The sequence below is a fragment of the Desmodus rotundus genome, chromosome 8 (genome assembly GCF_022682495.2).
Source record: "Desmodus rotundus isolate HL8 chromosome 8, HLdesRot8A.1, whole genome shotgun sequence".
NCBI lineage: Eukaryota > Metazoa > Chordata > Mammalia > Chiroptera > Phyllostomidae > Desmodus > Desmodus rotundus.
In genome coordinates this window covers 26,440,313-26,455,730 of record NC_071394.1, presented here as the reverse complement: position 1 = coordinate 26,455,730, position 15,418 = coordinate 26,440,313, and the positions used below count along the sequence as shown (strand labels likewise).

The 15,418-nt window shown below is 47.5% G+C and overlaps 1 long non-coding RNA gene across 1 annotated transcript; it reads left to right on the top strand.

Moving 5' to 3' along the window:
* The first annotated feature begins 1,649 nt into the window (after nucleotides 1–1,649).
* On the top strand, nucleotides 1,650–14,833 carry LOC123477858 (uncharacterized). The gene is made up of 3 exons (XR_006652873.2): nucleotides 1,650–1,849; nucleotides 6,948–7,183; nucleotides 14,634–14,833. It is a non-coding gene; the product is annotated as an uncharacterized lncRNA (long non-coding RNA).
* Nucleotides 14,834–15,418: the final 585 nt, after the last annotated feature.

The following is a 15,418-nucleotide window of genomic DNA, read 5'->3' as shown; positions in this document are numbered from 1 at the left end:
CATCAGTCACGAGCGACAGTCTCTCCTGGGGTCTTTGCAGGGAGGCAGGGGTGCAGATGTGTGGACTGCCTCAAGGTCAACCTGGAGTGACCATGGTCACCTTCTGATCACAGTATTTGCTGGCAACTCAGTGAGAACTTTGATACATTGCGCGAAACTCAAGAGGCCTGTAGATGAATGATTATCTTTGGCTAATATTAAAAACAAACAAACAAACTAACTAACTAATTAAACAGAACCTTCAGAGTTAGAAATAAGCTTTTATGATTGATAAGACATTCTTCACTGTTGACCTAACATTACCTTTTGCTGTACTCCGTGTGTGTGTGTGTGTGTGTGTGTGTGTGTGTGTGTGTGTTTACGCTCGTAAGCTCAGAGGAAGCGACTGCTCAGAAAGTGAGCTCCAACCAACTGGACTTCATACCTCGGTTCCTTGCTAACCTTGTTGGTGACCATGAGCAGGGCCCTAAGATTCAGAAAGAGCTTAGAGTAGGGGATTCAAAGTCCAAAGGCTATCTCCCCCTGTGACAGGAGAATGGGGCTCTGGCCCCAGCTCTACCACCTGCTCTCTGGGTGATCCTGCGAGTTCACCCCCTCTCTGGGGACCTGTTCCCTTGCACTTTAAACCAGGAGGCTGGGGCAGTGCACCCCGAAAAACCCTCTGGTGTTGACTGAGGTTTTATGGGGCTTGGGGATTAGTTCTACGACTGCAAGCAGGGCACCCCGACTACTTTGTGTCTTTTCCCTCTTCTCACATGGGCTCCCCAGTCTCGCTGCCTCTTCCTGAAGCAGTCCTGGTTTATCTGAACCAGGGTTTCACATAGAAGTGGCTTGTGGGTCCAAGGCTGAAGCACTCTGGGTGTAGCACGTGCCGAGGGAAGGAACAAACTCTTAGCTTCCCAGATCACTCTTAACAAGCCAGGGGTTTCCTCAGAAGTGTAATGTAGTGGTCTCTGAACATCCACAACAGCCCACTCCACACCCATTGGAAGGTGAGGGAAGAGGGGTACAGGGACTCACCGAGCCAGCTTTTTCCTTCTAGAACTGGGCACCACTCTGAGACAACCCTGTGAGTAGGCTCCATTTTATAGGGGTGGAGGGATCGAGCAAAAAGGAAAAAGGACTCACAGACACAGACAACAGTGTGGTGATTGGCGGGGGTGGAGGTGGAAGAGGATATAAGAGGGATAAATGGTAATGGAGACTCAAGTTCATCATAGAGAAGGCTTAATGAATTCCATAAACATTTATTAGAGTGGAAGTGATCTCAATAGATCATCTTAGTTGGCTTTGAGGCAGTGTAACAAGCAGAGAAGTAAAATGATTTACTCAGCCACACAGCTAGAGAATGCATTATGCATTAGGACACCTTTCTCTAGTAGGGCTGACTCAGAGCCCTTTTAAAATAAGTTCAAGGAAGTGTAAGTTGGTACTCTGTTTTCCCTCTGGTTTCTAGCAGGACTTCCTCTACTTTCCAAAGAATGTTCTTTGGCTTCTCTACCAGTGGCCCTGACCGCTTGGTATTAAAGGGCTGCATGTAAACGCCCTTCCTTCTATCTTATCCCACGCTGGGTTTATCAGAGGTGACTCACTCTCTGGGGCCCTTGGCAAGGACCTGGGCTGGGATTGCAGGGCTGAGAGGAGCTGCCTTCTCCACCTCCTGCAAAGGCGACCTCTTAAACCCCCACTCTTCTCCACGTCCCCCACTGGAAGTGCAGCCTATAGGGGAGCTTGTCCCCAGAAGCTGTTCCCCTGGCCTTTCCCAAGAGCCCCGCCCCTGTCAGTGTCCTTTAGGAGCAGAGGATCCCAGGGAAATCAGACAGCTGGGAGCACACAGGAACAAGGGCTGGTGAGTGTGTGTGGTGGGGGGTGGGAGTTCAGGGTGGGGGGAGGAAGCAAAGCTCTGAAATGTGAGCCAGATGGCAGTACCCCACCAGAGGCAGTGTGTTCAAGAAATGCTTCCTTTCATACCAGTTACTCCCACCTTCAAGAAATACATTTCTGAGAGTAAAATAAATGATCATTTGGTTCAAGTAGCCCAAAGCTCTTAATTTTCATAGTATTTTCACCATCATGATGGCCTCTGGGAAGATGGGGGAACCATAGGGCAGGAGAAAGTCACAGTGATTTCTGCATCCCGAGGGGCAAGGGTAGATCAGTGGACTGCAGCCACTTTCCCTGAGCAGGGCTAATGGATGTGCTCCTCCCTCCCTTCCTTCTTTCCTCCCTCCCTTTCTTCTTTTCTTCCTTCCTCCTTCCTTCTTGCTTTCCTTCCCTCCCTCCCTCCCTCCTTCCCTCCCTTCCTTCATTTCTTTCTTCCTTCTTTCTTTCCTTCCTTCCACTTGATTGATGACCTACCCCCAGACACGGAGGGGTGCAGGGAATCCATGGGAACAGAGACCAAGGCCTGACCCTGCCCACTGCCCCTTCCAGTCCAGTGCCAAGAGAGACTTAATACCAAGACATGGCAGCTGTGAGGGACACTGCAAAGGAGAGGTTCATGGGCCCTTAGGGGTGGAATGACTGGTCTGAAAGGCCAAGGCAGATATTCCTGACCAAGTGATGTTCGTGCTGCTGTGTGAAGGGGCAAAAGCCAGGGAGGGAGTGGGAACGCCCCAGGCTGGGGGAGGTGCATACGCAATGATGCTATGAGAAAACTGCAGGGAATGAAAAGATCCAGTGTGGCCCAGGGAAGAATGTGAAAGGGACTGAGTAGCAGTCAGGACCGGAGGGAAGGAGGCCAGTGCAGAGCATCTGAACTGCGTCTGCTGCTTCCAGGTCTTGTCTTTATGCTGGGAGGGATGGGAAACCTATGAAGGGGTTGGAGCAGAGAGTGACATTCAGGGAACACTGGAGAGATATTGGGGCACCTAGCCAGTGAAAGCAATGGGCCCTGAGGCCCCTCCACCCTCCCTGTCAAGCAGTGTTGATAGGAGACCCCCAGGCTCAGCCAGGACTTGGTGGAGCTGGAGGCAGGGCAGCGACAGAAGGCAGGAGAGTGGGCCTTCAGCATCACCTTCTCCACCCTGTCCAAGTGAAGCCCAGGCCCCTCAGATCCGCCTTCTCTGAATGCTGCTCCCCCACCCCCCACCCTCTGAATGCTCCAAAGGGAGGCTTCTGTGTGCCGCCTCTGCCCTGGTTACACCCCAGGTGCTGTGAGTCACCCACCTGCATGGTGAGTCCAGGGAAGGGGTGAAAGTTAGTGCTGAGGAGGCGGGAGAGGCAGGTGGGCACCCAGCAGGCACCCAGCAGGCACCCAGCTTGGGGGGCTGCACCTTCCCTATGGCCCCTCCCCAAAAGAGCCTCTTCAGAGAAATCCTTGGCCCCATCCCCTGCAGGAGGCCTCTTCCCAGATTTCCTCTCCCTTTCTCCTCTCCCCCACTCTCTCTCTCTCCCTCAACTAGCTGTCAGCAGACTGCCACCATCACCATGGCTACGCTTGCTCCTGCTTGCAGCTCCAGGAGCAGCGGGAGTGAGAGCAGGGGGAGGGCGGCTGTCTTCCTGTTGAACCGGGTTCTTTTAGAATCAGCTCTTGACTGCACACCACAATTCAAGGCCTAGCTTCTTACCTGGAGAGCTCACCTCAAACACAAGACAAGAATAACTCAACAAAACAGATACAAAACGGACTTATTTGCACCATGAAAAGATGCAATGTGGCTTCCCTTTTAAGCACAGATATGTAACAGTGTGTTGGACATGACTGGTTACCAAAGATTTAAGGCCCACCCACTGGGGACTTGAGGTAGACTTGTTAGAGGCGATTTGGGGCCAGACAGACCAGAATTGCAATCCTGCCACTTATCAAAGGCATGGACTGGGACAAGTTATGGAACCTTACTGGGCTTCGGTTTCCTCATCTGTAACATAGGGATAATAGTACCCACCTTGTAGGTTGTGGTAAGGATTAAAGATAACTTATGCAAAAATTTGGCACACAGTAGGTACTAAAATGGTTATTGTTGTTTTTGCTCTTGTTATCATTATAGAGTTCTGAGCCCTTTGAGAGGCTCCACATGTATTTGTTGATTTGAGGGTAGAACAAAAAGGCAGTTTTTCCCAGTACTGACTTAAAGGCTGCCAGGACCTCGAATTTCAAGATGGCGGTTAGAGTAATTTCCACTTCCTCCTCAAAAGTCCTTACTTTCTGGGAGACATATGTGAACATGAGCCACAGTATATGAAGATAGTTGAAAGGTAAAGAATTAGCAGAGGAGGGAAGTTTGAGTGCCTGGGGCAGGGGTGGCATACACCAAAGAGAAACAAACTGTGATGGCCCATTGAACCTTGGCAAGCCTCAAGAACTGGGGCACCAAGTGCTGTGGAAACAGAGAGGATTAGGTAGAGGTATTTATAAGAGGCAGATAGACTTGCATGTCCCAGCCTCTACTCCTCCTGCAGGAGATAGGAAGTTTATTTTCCAGAAAAACTGAACCAGCGACACTTTGTGCTAGTGACATTAGGTTCAGAGGGAGGCTGGGGAGGGGTGAAAGTTTGCACACTAAGTGAATCCTTCTCCTTGCCCCTCCCTCCACCTAGCCTCAGAACAACAGGTTCGGGAGACTGAGAGATTCTTTTCGGCAGCAACTTGGGAAAAAGACATGAACACATGGACATTTGGAGGAGGCTCCTGGTTAAAAAAGCCCATTGTCCCCCCAGGTCACTCAAGCATAAACCCCATCCATGTACACAGAACTTCCAATCAGCTCTTTAGGGCCTCATCCTTAAAGATGAGGGATGGTCAAGGATCACCACGGAGGAAAGCATCCAACAGGGCAGAGAATACAATAATCACACAGGGGAACAAAAGAACCTATGAAGGAAGCAGAAATGAGAAATGAGCAGCAGAAACTGAAAATAAATTATTTTGATATATTTAGAAGCACAAGAGAAGGCACTGTATCCACAGGATGTGATGAAAAAGGAACAAGTACAGCGAGACAGAGTTCCTGGAAATAAAAAATATGAAATGAAAATCTCAGAAATTCTGTAGCAGTGTTAGAAGATACAGTTAAGGAAATTTCCCTGAAAGCAAACAAAGAGAAAGACAACAGGAGGGAAAAAATGAGAAAATTAGAAGAGTAATTCAGGAGGTTGAACACCCAATGAGTAGTTTCAGAAAGAGAGAACAGAGAAAAATAATGGTAATGAAAGTACTGAAGATGTCCCAGAATGGAAGGACACCAGTCTTGATTGAAATGCCCAGCACAAGAGTTGAAAATGGACTAAGACACAACATTGTGATACGATAGAACTCCAGGGATAAAGAAGTCTTAAGAATTTTCAAACAGAAAATTAAAACATTTATATATAAAGCATTGAGAATCAGAAGGGCGCTGGACTTCTCCATAGCAACATTGGAAGTTAGACGATGTTGGAAAATGCTTTCACTATTCCAAGAAAAAATTATTTTAAGCCTAAATTTCTATTCCCAGTCACACTGTCAATAAATAGGAGGGTAAGATAAAGACATTTCAAAGAAGCAAAATACAAAAAAAATTTTACATCTGATACTGCCTGTCTTGGGAAACCACTGGAGGATGCCTCCCCATGATGAGGGAGTGAGCAAGAATGAGAGAGACTTGCAGTCTAACAAAAGAGAGGGGCAAAGAGAATTTCTAGGATGCTGGTCCCAGGATGATGGCTGTGGGGCAGGCCTAAGCGCCAGCCAGTCCAGGTGGAGCAGAGCACGGGGGACTCCAGGAAGATCCAGGCATTTCTCCAGGAAATTCGGACTACCAACAGGTTCGAGGTATACAAAAAATATTATATAAGGTGTCAGTTTGCAGAGTCGTTGGGAGTAGGGAAAGACTAGATGTTTAGAGAAAACAAAGCAAATGCAAACTATGAAGGAATAATCCATTCCAGGAAGAAGAAAATGCTGTGAAAAAGAAATGTAATCTTAGTTCATTCCTTGGCTCAGTCGTGAACAATGCTTATTTCACATGATCATAATAATAAAAACACTGTGTGGATCTAACCCAAAACTGACAAACAATTACGTTGGAAGGATAAAAAGTATATAAAGGGGAGGAGTGAGTATGCTAAAATATTCAATTACTATAGTGAAAAATATTTAAAATAAGTGACTAAAGAGCTGTGTATGCCTATTATTTAAAATAATTTTCTGTTTGAAAATAATATGTGAATGAAATACAAAGAAAAAAGTTATGAACGTTGGAAGTGGTTGCTTCCGGGGAACAAGAGGAAGATGAGCCCTGGCTGGTGTGGCTCAGTGGTTGAGTGCTGGCCTGAGATTCAAAGGGTCGCCGGTTCAATTCCAAGTGTAGGGCACATGCCTTGGTTGCAGCCCATGTCCCCAGTAGGGGGCACTCAATAGGCAACCACACGTTGATGCTTCTCTCCCTTTCTCCCTCCTTTCCCCTCTCTAAAAAAATAAATAAATAAAATCTTTTTTTAAAAAAGGAAGATGAGGTAGGAAAGAGTTCAGGGGATTTTAACAGATGAAATACTTTGACAAATTAGAAATAAAAATTAAACTCAAATAAAGAAAAAAATGATTGGGCCTGCATTGGTCAAATGACAGCTTTCCCAACCCCAGCACACCCCCAGGGTGCTCTTCATAGCCCTCAGCCACAATCAGCAAAAACAAAGCAGCAGATGCATGCATAGCATTAGGAGGATTTCTGGAACTGGGGCTGACATTCCTACTAATAGGAAAACATCAACAGCAACATGTTCCAAGGGCTACCACAGGTTTTCAGGGCCTCCTAGCAAGTTAGGTACCATGTTATTCCTTGTTTTCAAGGAAAATACCAAAAACTCAGAGAGGTTCATTGGAAGTCTTTGTAAGTGGTAGAGGCAGGACCTAAAGCCAAACCCTCTGTAGTAGGTTATATTTCCAAAGATGCACTAACATCTCATGCTCTTCTTCCACTGCTCCACCAAAGTATGGAGTCTATTTATTTGTCCTTGAATCTGGGCAGGTCTTGTGACAGCTTTGACCAACATAATACCACGTGAGTGATGCTGGGTGACTTCTAAGGCTAGAGGATGAGAAGATGTGCAGTTTTGTGAGATTTTCCCTCTGGGACACTCCCCCTTGGAAAAAAGCTGCCACCCTGGGGGAAGCCTCAACCATGTGTTGAAGCCATCATCCCAACTTTGCCAGCTTTACCTGCCAACCACGTGAGTGAGCTGCCATCTCAGCCAGCCAGCCCAGGTGAGCCTTCAACTGACTCAATCGCTGTCTGACTATAGCCACATGGGAGAGCCACATGGTAGGTCAACCCACAGCCCTGTGAGCGGGAGTAGTAAGATTGTGGTTGGAAATCATCAGGTTTGGGAGGGATCTGTTATATGGCAACAGGTAATGGAAACATCGTCTGACATCAAGGTCCATATCCTTTCCTCGAAACCACCCTCTAAGTGTTTCTCAGCAAAGACATTATTGGAACTTGGGTGAGACCATTTTTCATTTGTAGGTCTTCCCTGTATACTATAGTCCACTCAGCATCCCTCACCCTAGCCCATGAATCTGATACCAGCCCTCTGTGCCATGGTGATAACTAAAAACGCCCTCACATTTTCCCAAATGACTCCTAAGAAAATCATCCCCAGGTGAGATCTCCAGGTAGACAAAGTCACCCTGAGATGGTTTAAAACTGAATTCCACAGGAACAAACAGAAAAGACAGGGCAGAGCTGTTCATGGGAAAGACTAGAAAGGGAAAGCAAGTAGGGTATAGTTACTGCAGTCCAACTGCAAAGGGTCTCTGCAGACGCCCCGCCCCACCCCACCCCACATCTAAGTTGCTGATTGACACCCTTTTGGCCCTGGACTCCCTAAGCTTGGCAGACTTTTGGGGGTAACTGTGCCCATAGAGGGAAAGGGTATGGGAATGACAGAACCACAAAGTACTGATCTGGGAGATCACCTAGTCCAACCCTCTCACCTTACCACCTACTGAAGCCAGAGGTGCGCCAGGACTACACCCCAGGACCCCCCATCCCAACTCTTTCTAGTAAAACAAGGAAACGGTTGGGGTTGAGCTTATTTAGGTGCTAAAGTGGACAGGTTCACCTTTGGTGTGCAGAATACCAAAGTCCAAGTTGGCCTAACATGATTGCTGGTTGTATTAGTTTGCCAGGGCTGCTGTAACAAAGTACCACAGACTGCGTGACTTAAACAGCAGACATTGATTTCCTCGCTGTTCTGGATGGTTCTTTCTGAGGGCTGCAAGAGAGAACCTGTGCCCTGTTCTCTAGCTTTTGCTGGCTTGCTGGCAATTTTTTGCAGTCCTCTGTCTTGATCGTCACAGGGCATTCTCCCTGTGTGTCTCTGTGTCTAAATTTCCCCTTTTTATAAGGACACCAGTATTACTGCATTACGGCCCACCTCATCTCAGTATATCCTTATCTTAGCTTACATCTGCAAAGACTCTATTTCCAAATACCGTCACTTTCTGAGCTACTGGAGGTCAGGACTTCAACACGGGAATTTTAGGAGGACACAACCCAACCTATAAAAAGGTATTCTGTGAACTCACATGCTTTCTGTTTCCCATGTGAAGTTTTACCTTGGAGTTCCTAAATTTGCATCTTGCTCTGACTTTTGGGCTTAAAACTGTACAATTCTATGGATTCACTTGGAAAATCTTATTAACCAGATGAACACAGGGATCTGTCTCTTTTCCTGAGGCAACATATTGCAACCTGAGATCTGCTTTGGTAACTACAGAAAGTCTTGGCTGGGTTCTCTAAGCTGCTTTTGCGGACACACAGCTGTGAAGAGGTGTGAGTCCTATTTTGCCTTTGAAGGATCCCAAAGAACATTAGCAGGGTGAAAACACCTGGGAAATGCAGCCAGCTGGGAAATGAGGAGCCCTCCAGCATTAGAAGCACAAGGTAATTTTGACAGCAGTGAGTTGTGAGAGAATGTGGAAAAGGTCTAATGCCATTGGAAGTCTAGGAGGAAGTATTGAGTCATTTATTTACACATTCCTTCAACCCATTCTTACTGAGTACCCAATATGAGGCAGGAGCTATAAAATTTAAAACCGAGTGCAGAAGAAAAGCAAATATACAGTAGTTTCTGACTGTGATAAACAACATGATGGGAACAGTGTCAAAGAAACAATAAGGATATCAACTTCTAAAGGTGGTCTGGGAGCCCTTACTAATGAGGTAGTACTTAAGTTGAGAACTGAAGGATTCAGTCAAGGGCGTTCCAGGTGGCAGGAATAGCTTGTGCAAAGGCCCCGAGTTGGTGATGAACTCGGTGTGTTTAAGGAACAGAAAAGAAGCAGATGTACAGGCAAGAGATGAGGTTGGAGGGCAGGATGGGGAGCACATCACGCAGGGTTCTGTGGGCTGGGACAGGGAACTCAGATTTCATGCAGATACGACGCAAAGCCACTGAGTTTTAAGCAATAGAGCGACATGATTTGATTTCTGGTTTTCGTTGTTGTTCTTGTTCTTTTAAATCATTCTCCTTACCTGCCAGATTGGCAGAGATTCAGTTTGAAAACACACAGTGTTGGCAAAGGTGTGGGAAACAGACAAACTCATATTGTGGGTAGAGTTATAAAGCTGTACAAGCCCTGAGGGGAGCAATTTAGTAAAACTTATCAGAATCAAAAAGGCACTACTCTGACCCAGCAATTTTATTTCGATAAATTTAACCTACCCATACATGTTTCAAAAATCAATGTTTACTAGGTTATTCATTGCGGCCTTGTATATGACTGCAAAAGATGGTTGAAAGAAAAATATTAGGGAGTGACTAAATCCAACGATATCGACAAGTAAGGGCTTGGATGAGTAAAGGTTGGACAACTGCAGGATGAAGGAGCTCTTTATGTACTGACCTGGATGGGTCTCTGAGATACTCAGGTAATCAATTTTTAAAAAGCAAGGTTCAGAGCCTTGTGTATGGTGTAGCTATCATTTATGTAAGAAAAGGGTGTGTGTGTGTTGGTGAGAGAGAGAGTTTGGGTTCTCCAGGAAGCAGAACCCAAAATGGAATTAGAAGTGCAAAAGATTTATTGAGGAGAACCATTTTAGAGGAAGAAGAGGGGAAGAGCAGGAGGGAGAAAGCTCTCAGAGCTCTTCCGGCTGAGGCCCATTGGAGGAGAGGGGGATGAGGGCGGGGCCTCAGACTTCAGTGCCGCTCTGAGTCTATCTAGGCCACAAAGCAAAGATTACACATTAAAGGAGTCTTGTGTCAGGCAGAGCTGGTCCTGCTCCAGTGCCCATGCTGGGCCCTGTCATTGACAGGGAGTGACCTGCAAAAGCGTGGCCTTAGTGTGACCGCTGTGGTGCATCCCTGAGTGCAGCAGCTGGAGGCTGTCAGCTGACAGCACCCTAGCAGAAGGTTCTCTCTGATAGATCGGTCTCAGCTGTGCACCTCTGTGGCGGCCACAATTAATATGCATGGAATAGTCAGGAAGGATGTAAAGAAACTGAGAGACTGGTTACCCCTGGGGAGAGGGACCTGGCGGCCAGAGCGGAGGGGTGGGAGGCAGACTTTCTCAGTATAACCTTGCACCATTTGAATTTGGGCTTTTTCTCTTTTAACTTTTAATTCACTGGTATGTAGTGCATTCACAATGTCGTGCAGCCACCACCTCTACCCAGTTCCAAAACATTTCCCCAACAGGAGACCCTTTACCCCTTAGGAAGTTGCTCTCCATTCCTCCTTCCCCACCCCACCCCCAAGCCCCTGGGAACCACCACTCTGCTTCCCATCTCTGTGGATTTACCTATTCTGAATATTTCACGTAAAAGGAATCATACAATATGTGATCTCCAGTCTGGCTTCTTTTACTTAGCATAATGTTTTCAAGGTTCATCCACAGTATAGCATGTATCAGACGTCCTTTTTATGGCTGAAAAATATTGCATTTTATGTATATACCACATTTTGTTTACCCATTTATTCTCTGACGAACATTTGGGCTGCTCTCACCTTCTGGCTATTGTAATTAGTGCTGCTAGGAAGCTGCACGCACAAGTATTTTTTTTGAGTACCAGTTTTCAATTATTTTGGGCACATACCTAGGAGTAGAATTGCTGGTCATATGGTAATTTCATGTTTAAACTTTTAGGAGATGCTGAACCATTTTCCACAGTGGCTACTCCATTTTACATTCCCATCAACAGTACACAAAGCTTCCAATTTCTTCATATCCTTGCCAACACTTGTTATTTTCCAGTTTTTAAGTAACACCCATCCAAATGGATGGGAGATGCTATCTCACTGTGATTCTGATTTCCTAATGTGTAGTGACATAAAGCATGTTTTCTGTGCTTGTTGTTCATTTATGTATCTTCTTTGCAGAAATGTTGATTCAGGTTCTTGGCCCGTGCTTTGGTTGGGCTGCCTGTCTTTTTTGTTGCTGTTAGAGGTCTTTATATGATCTGGATACTAGATCCAAACCACCATTTGAATTTTAATTCGTGTAAACTGATTACCTTCTCAAAAGAGAAATACAATTAAAACTGCAAAGGAACAAAATACCCATTGGCGGCTGCGTGGACAACAGGTGCGAGTGGAAGCAGGAGAGTTCAGAGCTGCTACGGTGCCCAGGCTGGGTGGGTGAGTGGGGCAGTGGGGACAGGGAGAGTGGGGGGGGGCAAATGTGAGGTGGGAGAGTGGGTGGGACATATAGGGGTGTGAAGAGAAAAACGAGAATTGAGAGACAGCTAGCCAGGTTTCTCTCTTGAATTCCTGGGGAGGGTGCCATTGACCTAGAGGAGGGGCAGACTTGGGATGGGGTGTGGGAGGCAGAGCACTGAGGGTTTGGTTTTGGACACTAAAGTCTGAAGTGCCTGTGAGTCATCTAAGCTGAGGGGTTGCCCAGGAGCGACATCTGTGAGCCTGGAGTTTAGACTTTCCGCTTGATCCTTTCCCCTCAAAACACTGCCAATGTCTGTGAAGGACAACTGGCCATTTTCCAGTGACGGGAAGAGGCCAGAGCACGCCTGGAAGGGGAGAGGTGAGTGCCGAGGCCTGGCAGCGTTTCAGCCTGAGGACGGCATGACAAAGTGAAAAGATCTCTCCGGTTCCAATATGACAGACAAGTTGGGGTGGGTGGGGGGTTGGGGGGATAAAAGGGAGCCAGCTAGAAAGTTGTGGCTGAGGTACAGGAGCCGAACAAACGTAGCGTGAGGGGAATGGAGAAGAGGCTACAGCTCGGATGTGAGGGTGGGGAGGGGTGGAGGAGCCGAGAATAACTCCCAACCTTCTGGCTTGAGTGACTGCATGGGTGGTAGGGCCACTTCCCGAAAGCAAATGTAGGAGGAGGAAGGGGGAGGCAAATCCTTAATTAACTTAAGCTTGACTCTGTTCCCAGAGACAGGTCCAGGGTGGTGAGAAAGCTGTCCGTCCCCTCACTGCGCCACGGCCCTGTGCTGGGAACTCCAGAAGGTTCTTATGCTATCCCCACCAACTGGACTCTTTCTCTCCCCCGACAGCAGATCCATCACCAAAGCCAAAAAACCCTACCATCTACCTATCTCGCACCTGTCCTCGCCTTTCTGTTCTTACAGGAGTCTGTTGCTGGCTTTCAAGAGACATCTTGCTGCAACAGAGGCTGCTGTGCAGAAAATGCTACAGCAAACTGCATGTCAAATCCATAAATAACTATTATTAGGAGCCTCCCTATTAATAGCATGGTGACAAGCCCTCTTTCTCCTCTCATAGATAATGCTGCCTAAATCCAAGGTCAGAATTCAGAGGAAGTTCCTCTGGACCTTTGGAACTGGGAGTCTTTTGATAAGACTTTCATGTAGCTGCCCACCCCAGCAAGAGCCTGTCTATGGCCCATGGACTGTTTGCCACGACGGGGCCTTGGCTCCGGAGGGGTGCCACCCTCCGTGGGTCATCACAAAGCCAAACTGTACCTTACCGCCTGTTTTGCAGTTAGGGATTGTGTACAGTCTGCACCACCTTGGCCAGGTACCTAATGTCAAGAGCCCCGGTAGGAGAAGCAAGGTGCGCGTGTGCGCACCCATGCACTGTGTGGTTGGGTGAATTGCTCAGGAGGAGGAAAAGAGCACCGGTATGGGAGTCAGGGGTCAGGTAGACCAGTTCAAGTCCTAGCCAGGCCTTTTATGAGTTGTATAACTATGGGAAGGTCATTTCACTTGTCTGAGTGCCAAGTTCACGAGCTGTCAAATAATGAGTTTTACTAGATGCTTCAGAGTCTCTCTTGGACACAAACACACACCAAACTTCCTTAGTCTCAATGACCTAGGGCTGCACTAAGACCACTACGTACAGTTCGCTAGATATTTTGTATGTCTTTGACTGAGTTAAGCTGAGTATTTCTACTGTCTCTGGACAAAGGTGGCATTTTGGCAACCTGGGGATTGAGGGGGAACCCTTTCCCTTCCAGGTCACCCTGTCTGGGTTCACTTACCTCCCTGATTAGGGAGATAAAGTAAAAGATGTGAGGGGTGTTGTGTGAGTGTGTTGTACGAATGTGTGTGAGTGTGTGTGTTGGGGGAGGTGGACATGGAGCAGAGAAGGACAGCAGGAAGGTCCCTGCCATGGTCTCTGGATGGCAGAGAATGTGCAGAAAAGAGGATGCCAAGGGGCCCCGGGATGGGGAGATGGCCTCATGCTTTTCCTACTCAGATGGCTGCCCTCCTCGGCACTGGCCACATTCGGAAGCTGGGTTGGTGGCCTAAATTGTTTCTCAGAATCCCAGCAAGGTGGTCTGGAAGGTGAAGAGGAGAATGGAATAGGTCTGCCTCCTCATCTGTTTGACTCATGGTTGTAATTTGTCAGCTGACAGGTTTTTTTTTGTTTTTCAGTCAAATGAAGCTTTTGTTGGATTTTTGAGTGAAAAGCACAATATACTCCCATAATCAAAACCCTATGGGGGGTGGGCGGCGGGGATCTATCTTTACTGTATGAGCAATCATGCAGTCCTAAAAGCCAGAAAGTATTGTTTCAAGTGCAAAATCTGAATAGACTCTCTTATTAGACTGCTTGAATGCATTTTATGAGAGAGAGAGGGAGAGAGAGAGGAGCTGCCTTTGCTTCTCTGCCATCCTCCCGCTGAGGGGTGGCAGCTCAGCTCCCGGGCACAGTGCTTCCAGCAGGGAGAATCTGCGAGGCATGGGCTCGGGGTCTTCCATGCTCTTCCAGGGCCCAGTCTCGTGTTTATCTCTGGCCCTCCCGGAGTGACCAGCACTGTGTGGGGCACATCCTGGGCCCTCAGAAGGTGCTGGTAAAGGAATAACTCAAAAAAGCCTAGATGAACAACGAGTATGCATGTCTGGGACCACAGCAAACTTTGGGGGCAGCTGTGACTCCGACCTGTCACCAATGAGCTTTCTGACCCTTGGGCTGTATCCATCAGGGTCAACTACAAGCCTGTTGACCTTAGACCCCTCAGAGGTGAAGCTCATGCGCTTTGACAATGAACAGCTCTCCTCTGAGCCTGTAGCCACTCCCCTCATTTCCTAAGACCTCTGTCACCCTCTCAGCTTCCTTAACTGCCATTGTTGGTGATTTCAGTATCCTTAGCACGGGTCCTTTCAATACCCTGTTCTCTTGCTCCTTGATCTCCTGTCCCTCACAGGTACTAGACCTGCGCACTATTAAGAAAAGCCTCTTCTTCAACCACCTCCTAACTTCTCAGCTCTGCTCATTTCTTCCAGAACCCCAATTCCCACCACTCCTCGACTGGACCGGGACCTAAAGCCGTACCCCATGTCAGGTGTCCCTCACCACCTTCCTCTCTGTTTTCTCCTCATCCACCTTCAGTTCCATGGGCTATCATGGGGTAAGTCCCTCACATACACACAAACCCGCTACCCTTCTGTTGCTTGTGGCACTCACAAAACTGAGGTCCGGTAGAATTTGGTCTTTTGTCAACACCATACCCGTCCTACTCCCCACCTCGAAAGCCCACCTCCCCCCATTCTTTTTGAACAGGGATGGACAAAAAGATTCTAAGCAGGCTGGTTGTTTCTATTTTAAATTTAACTCAGCCCTTTGTGCTTTTTGAAAACCCATCTCTCTCCTGGTCCACCCGGGCCCCCACTCTCCCAGGTGACTGTGCTTTCGCCCTCTGCCTCTGGTTTCCAACATCTCCATCCTCACCCTCCCTGCTGATTTCTCTGGTTTCACTCAGGAAATAGGGAAAGCAGAAGAGAATTTTAAGAGATTCCTGTTATTGTATGTGTATTAGTTTGCTAGTGCTGCCATAACGAAGTACCACAGATTGGGTGGATTAACAACAGAAATCCATTTTTTAACAGGTCTGGAGGCTGAAAGCACAAGATCCAGGTGTTGGCTGGTTTGGTTTCTCCTGAGGACTCTCTCCTTGGCTTGCAGATGGCCATCTTCTCCGTGTTCTCACATGGCCTTTCCTCTGTGTGTGCCCATTCCTGGTGTCTCTTCCTCTTCTTATAAGGACATGAGTTGTATTGGATTAGGGCTC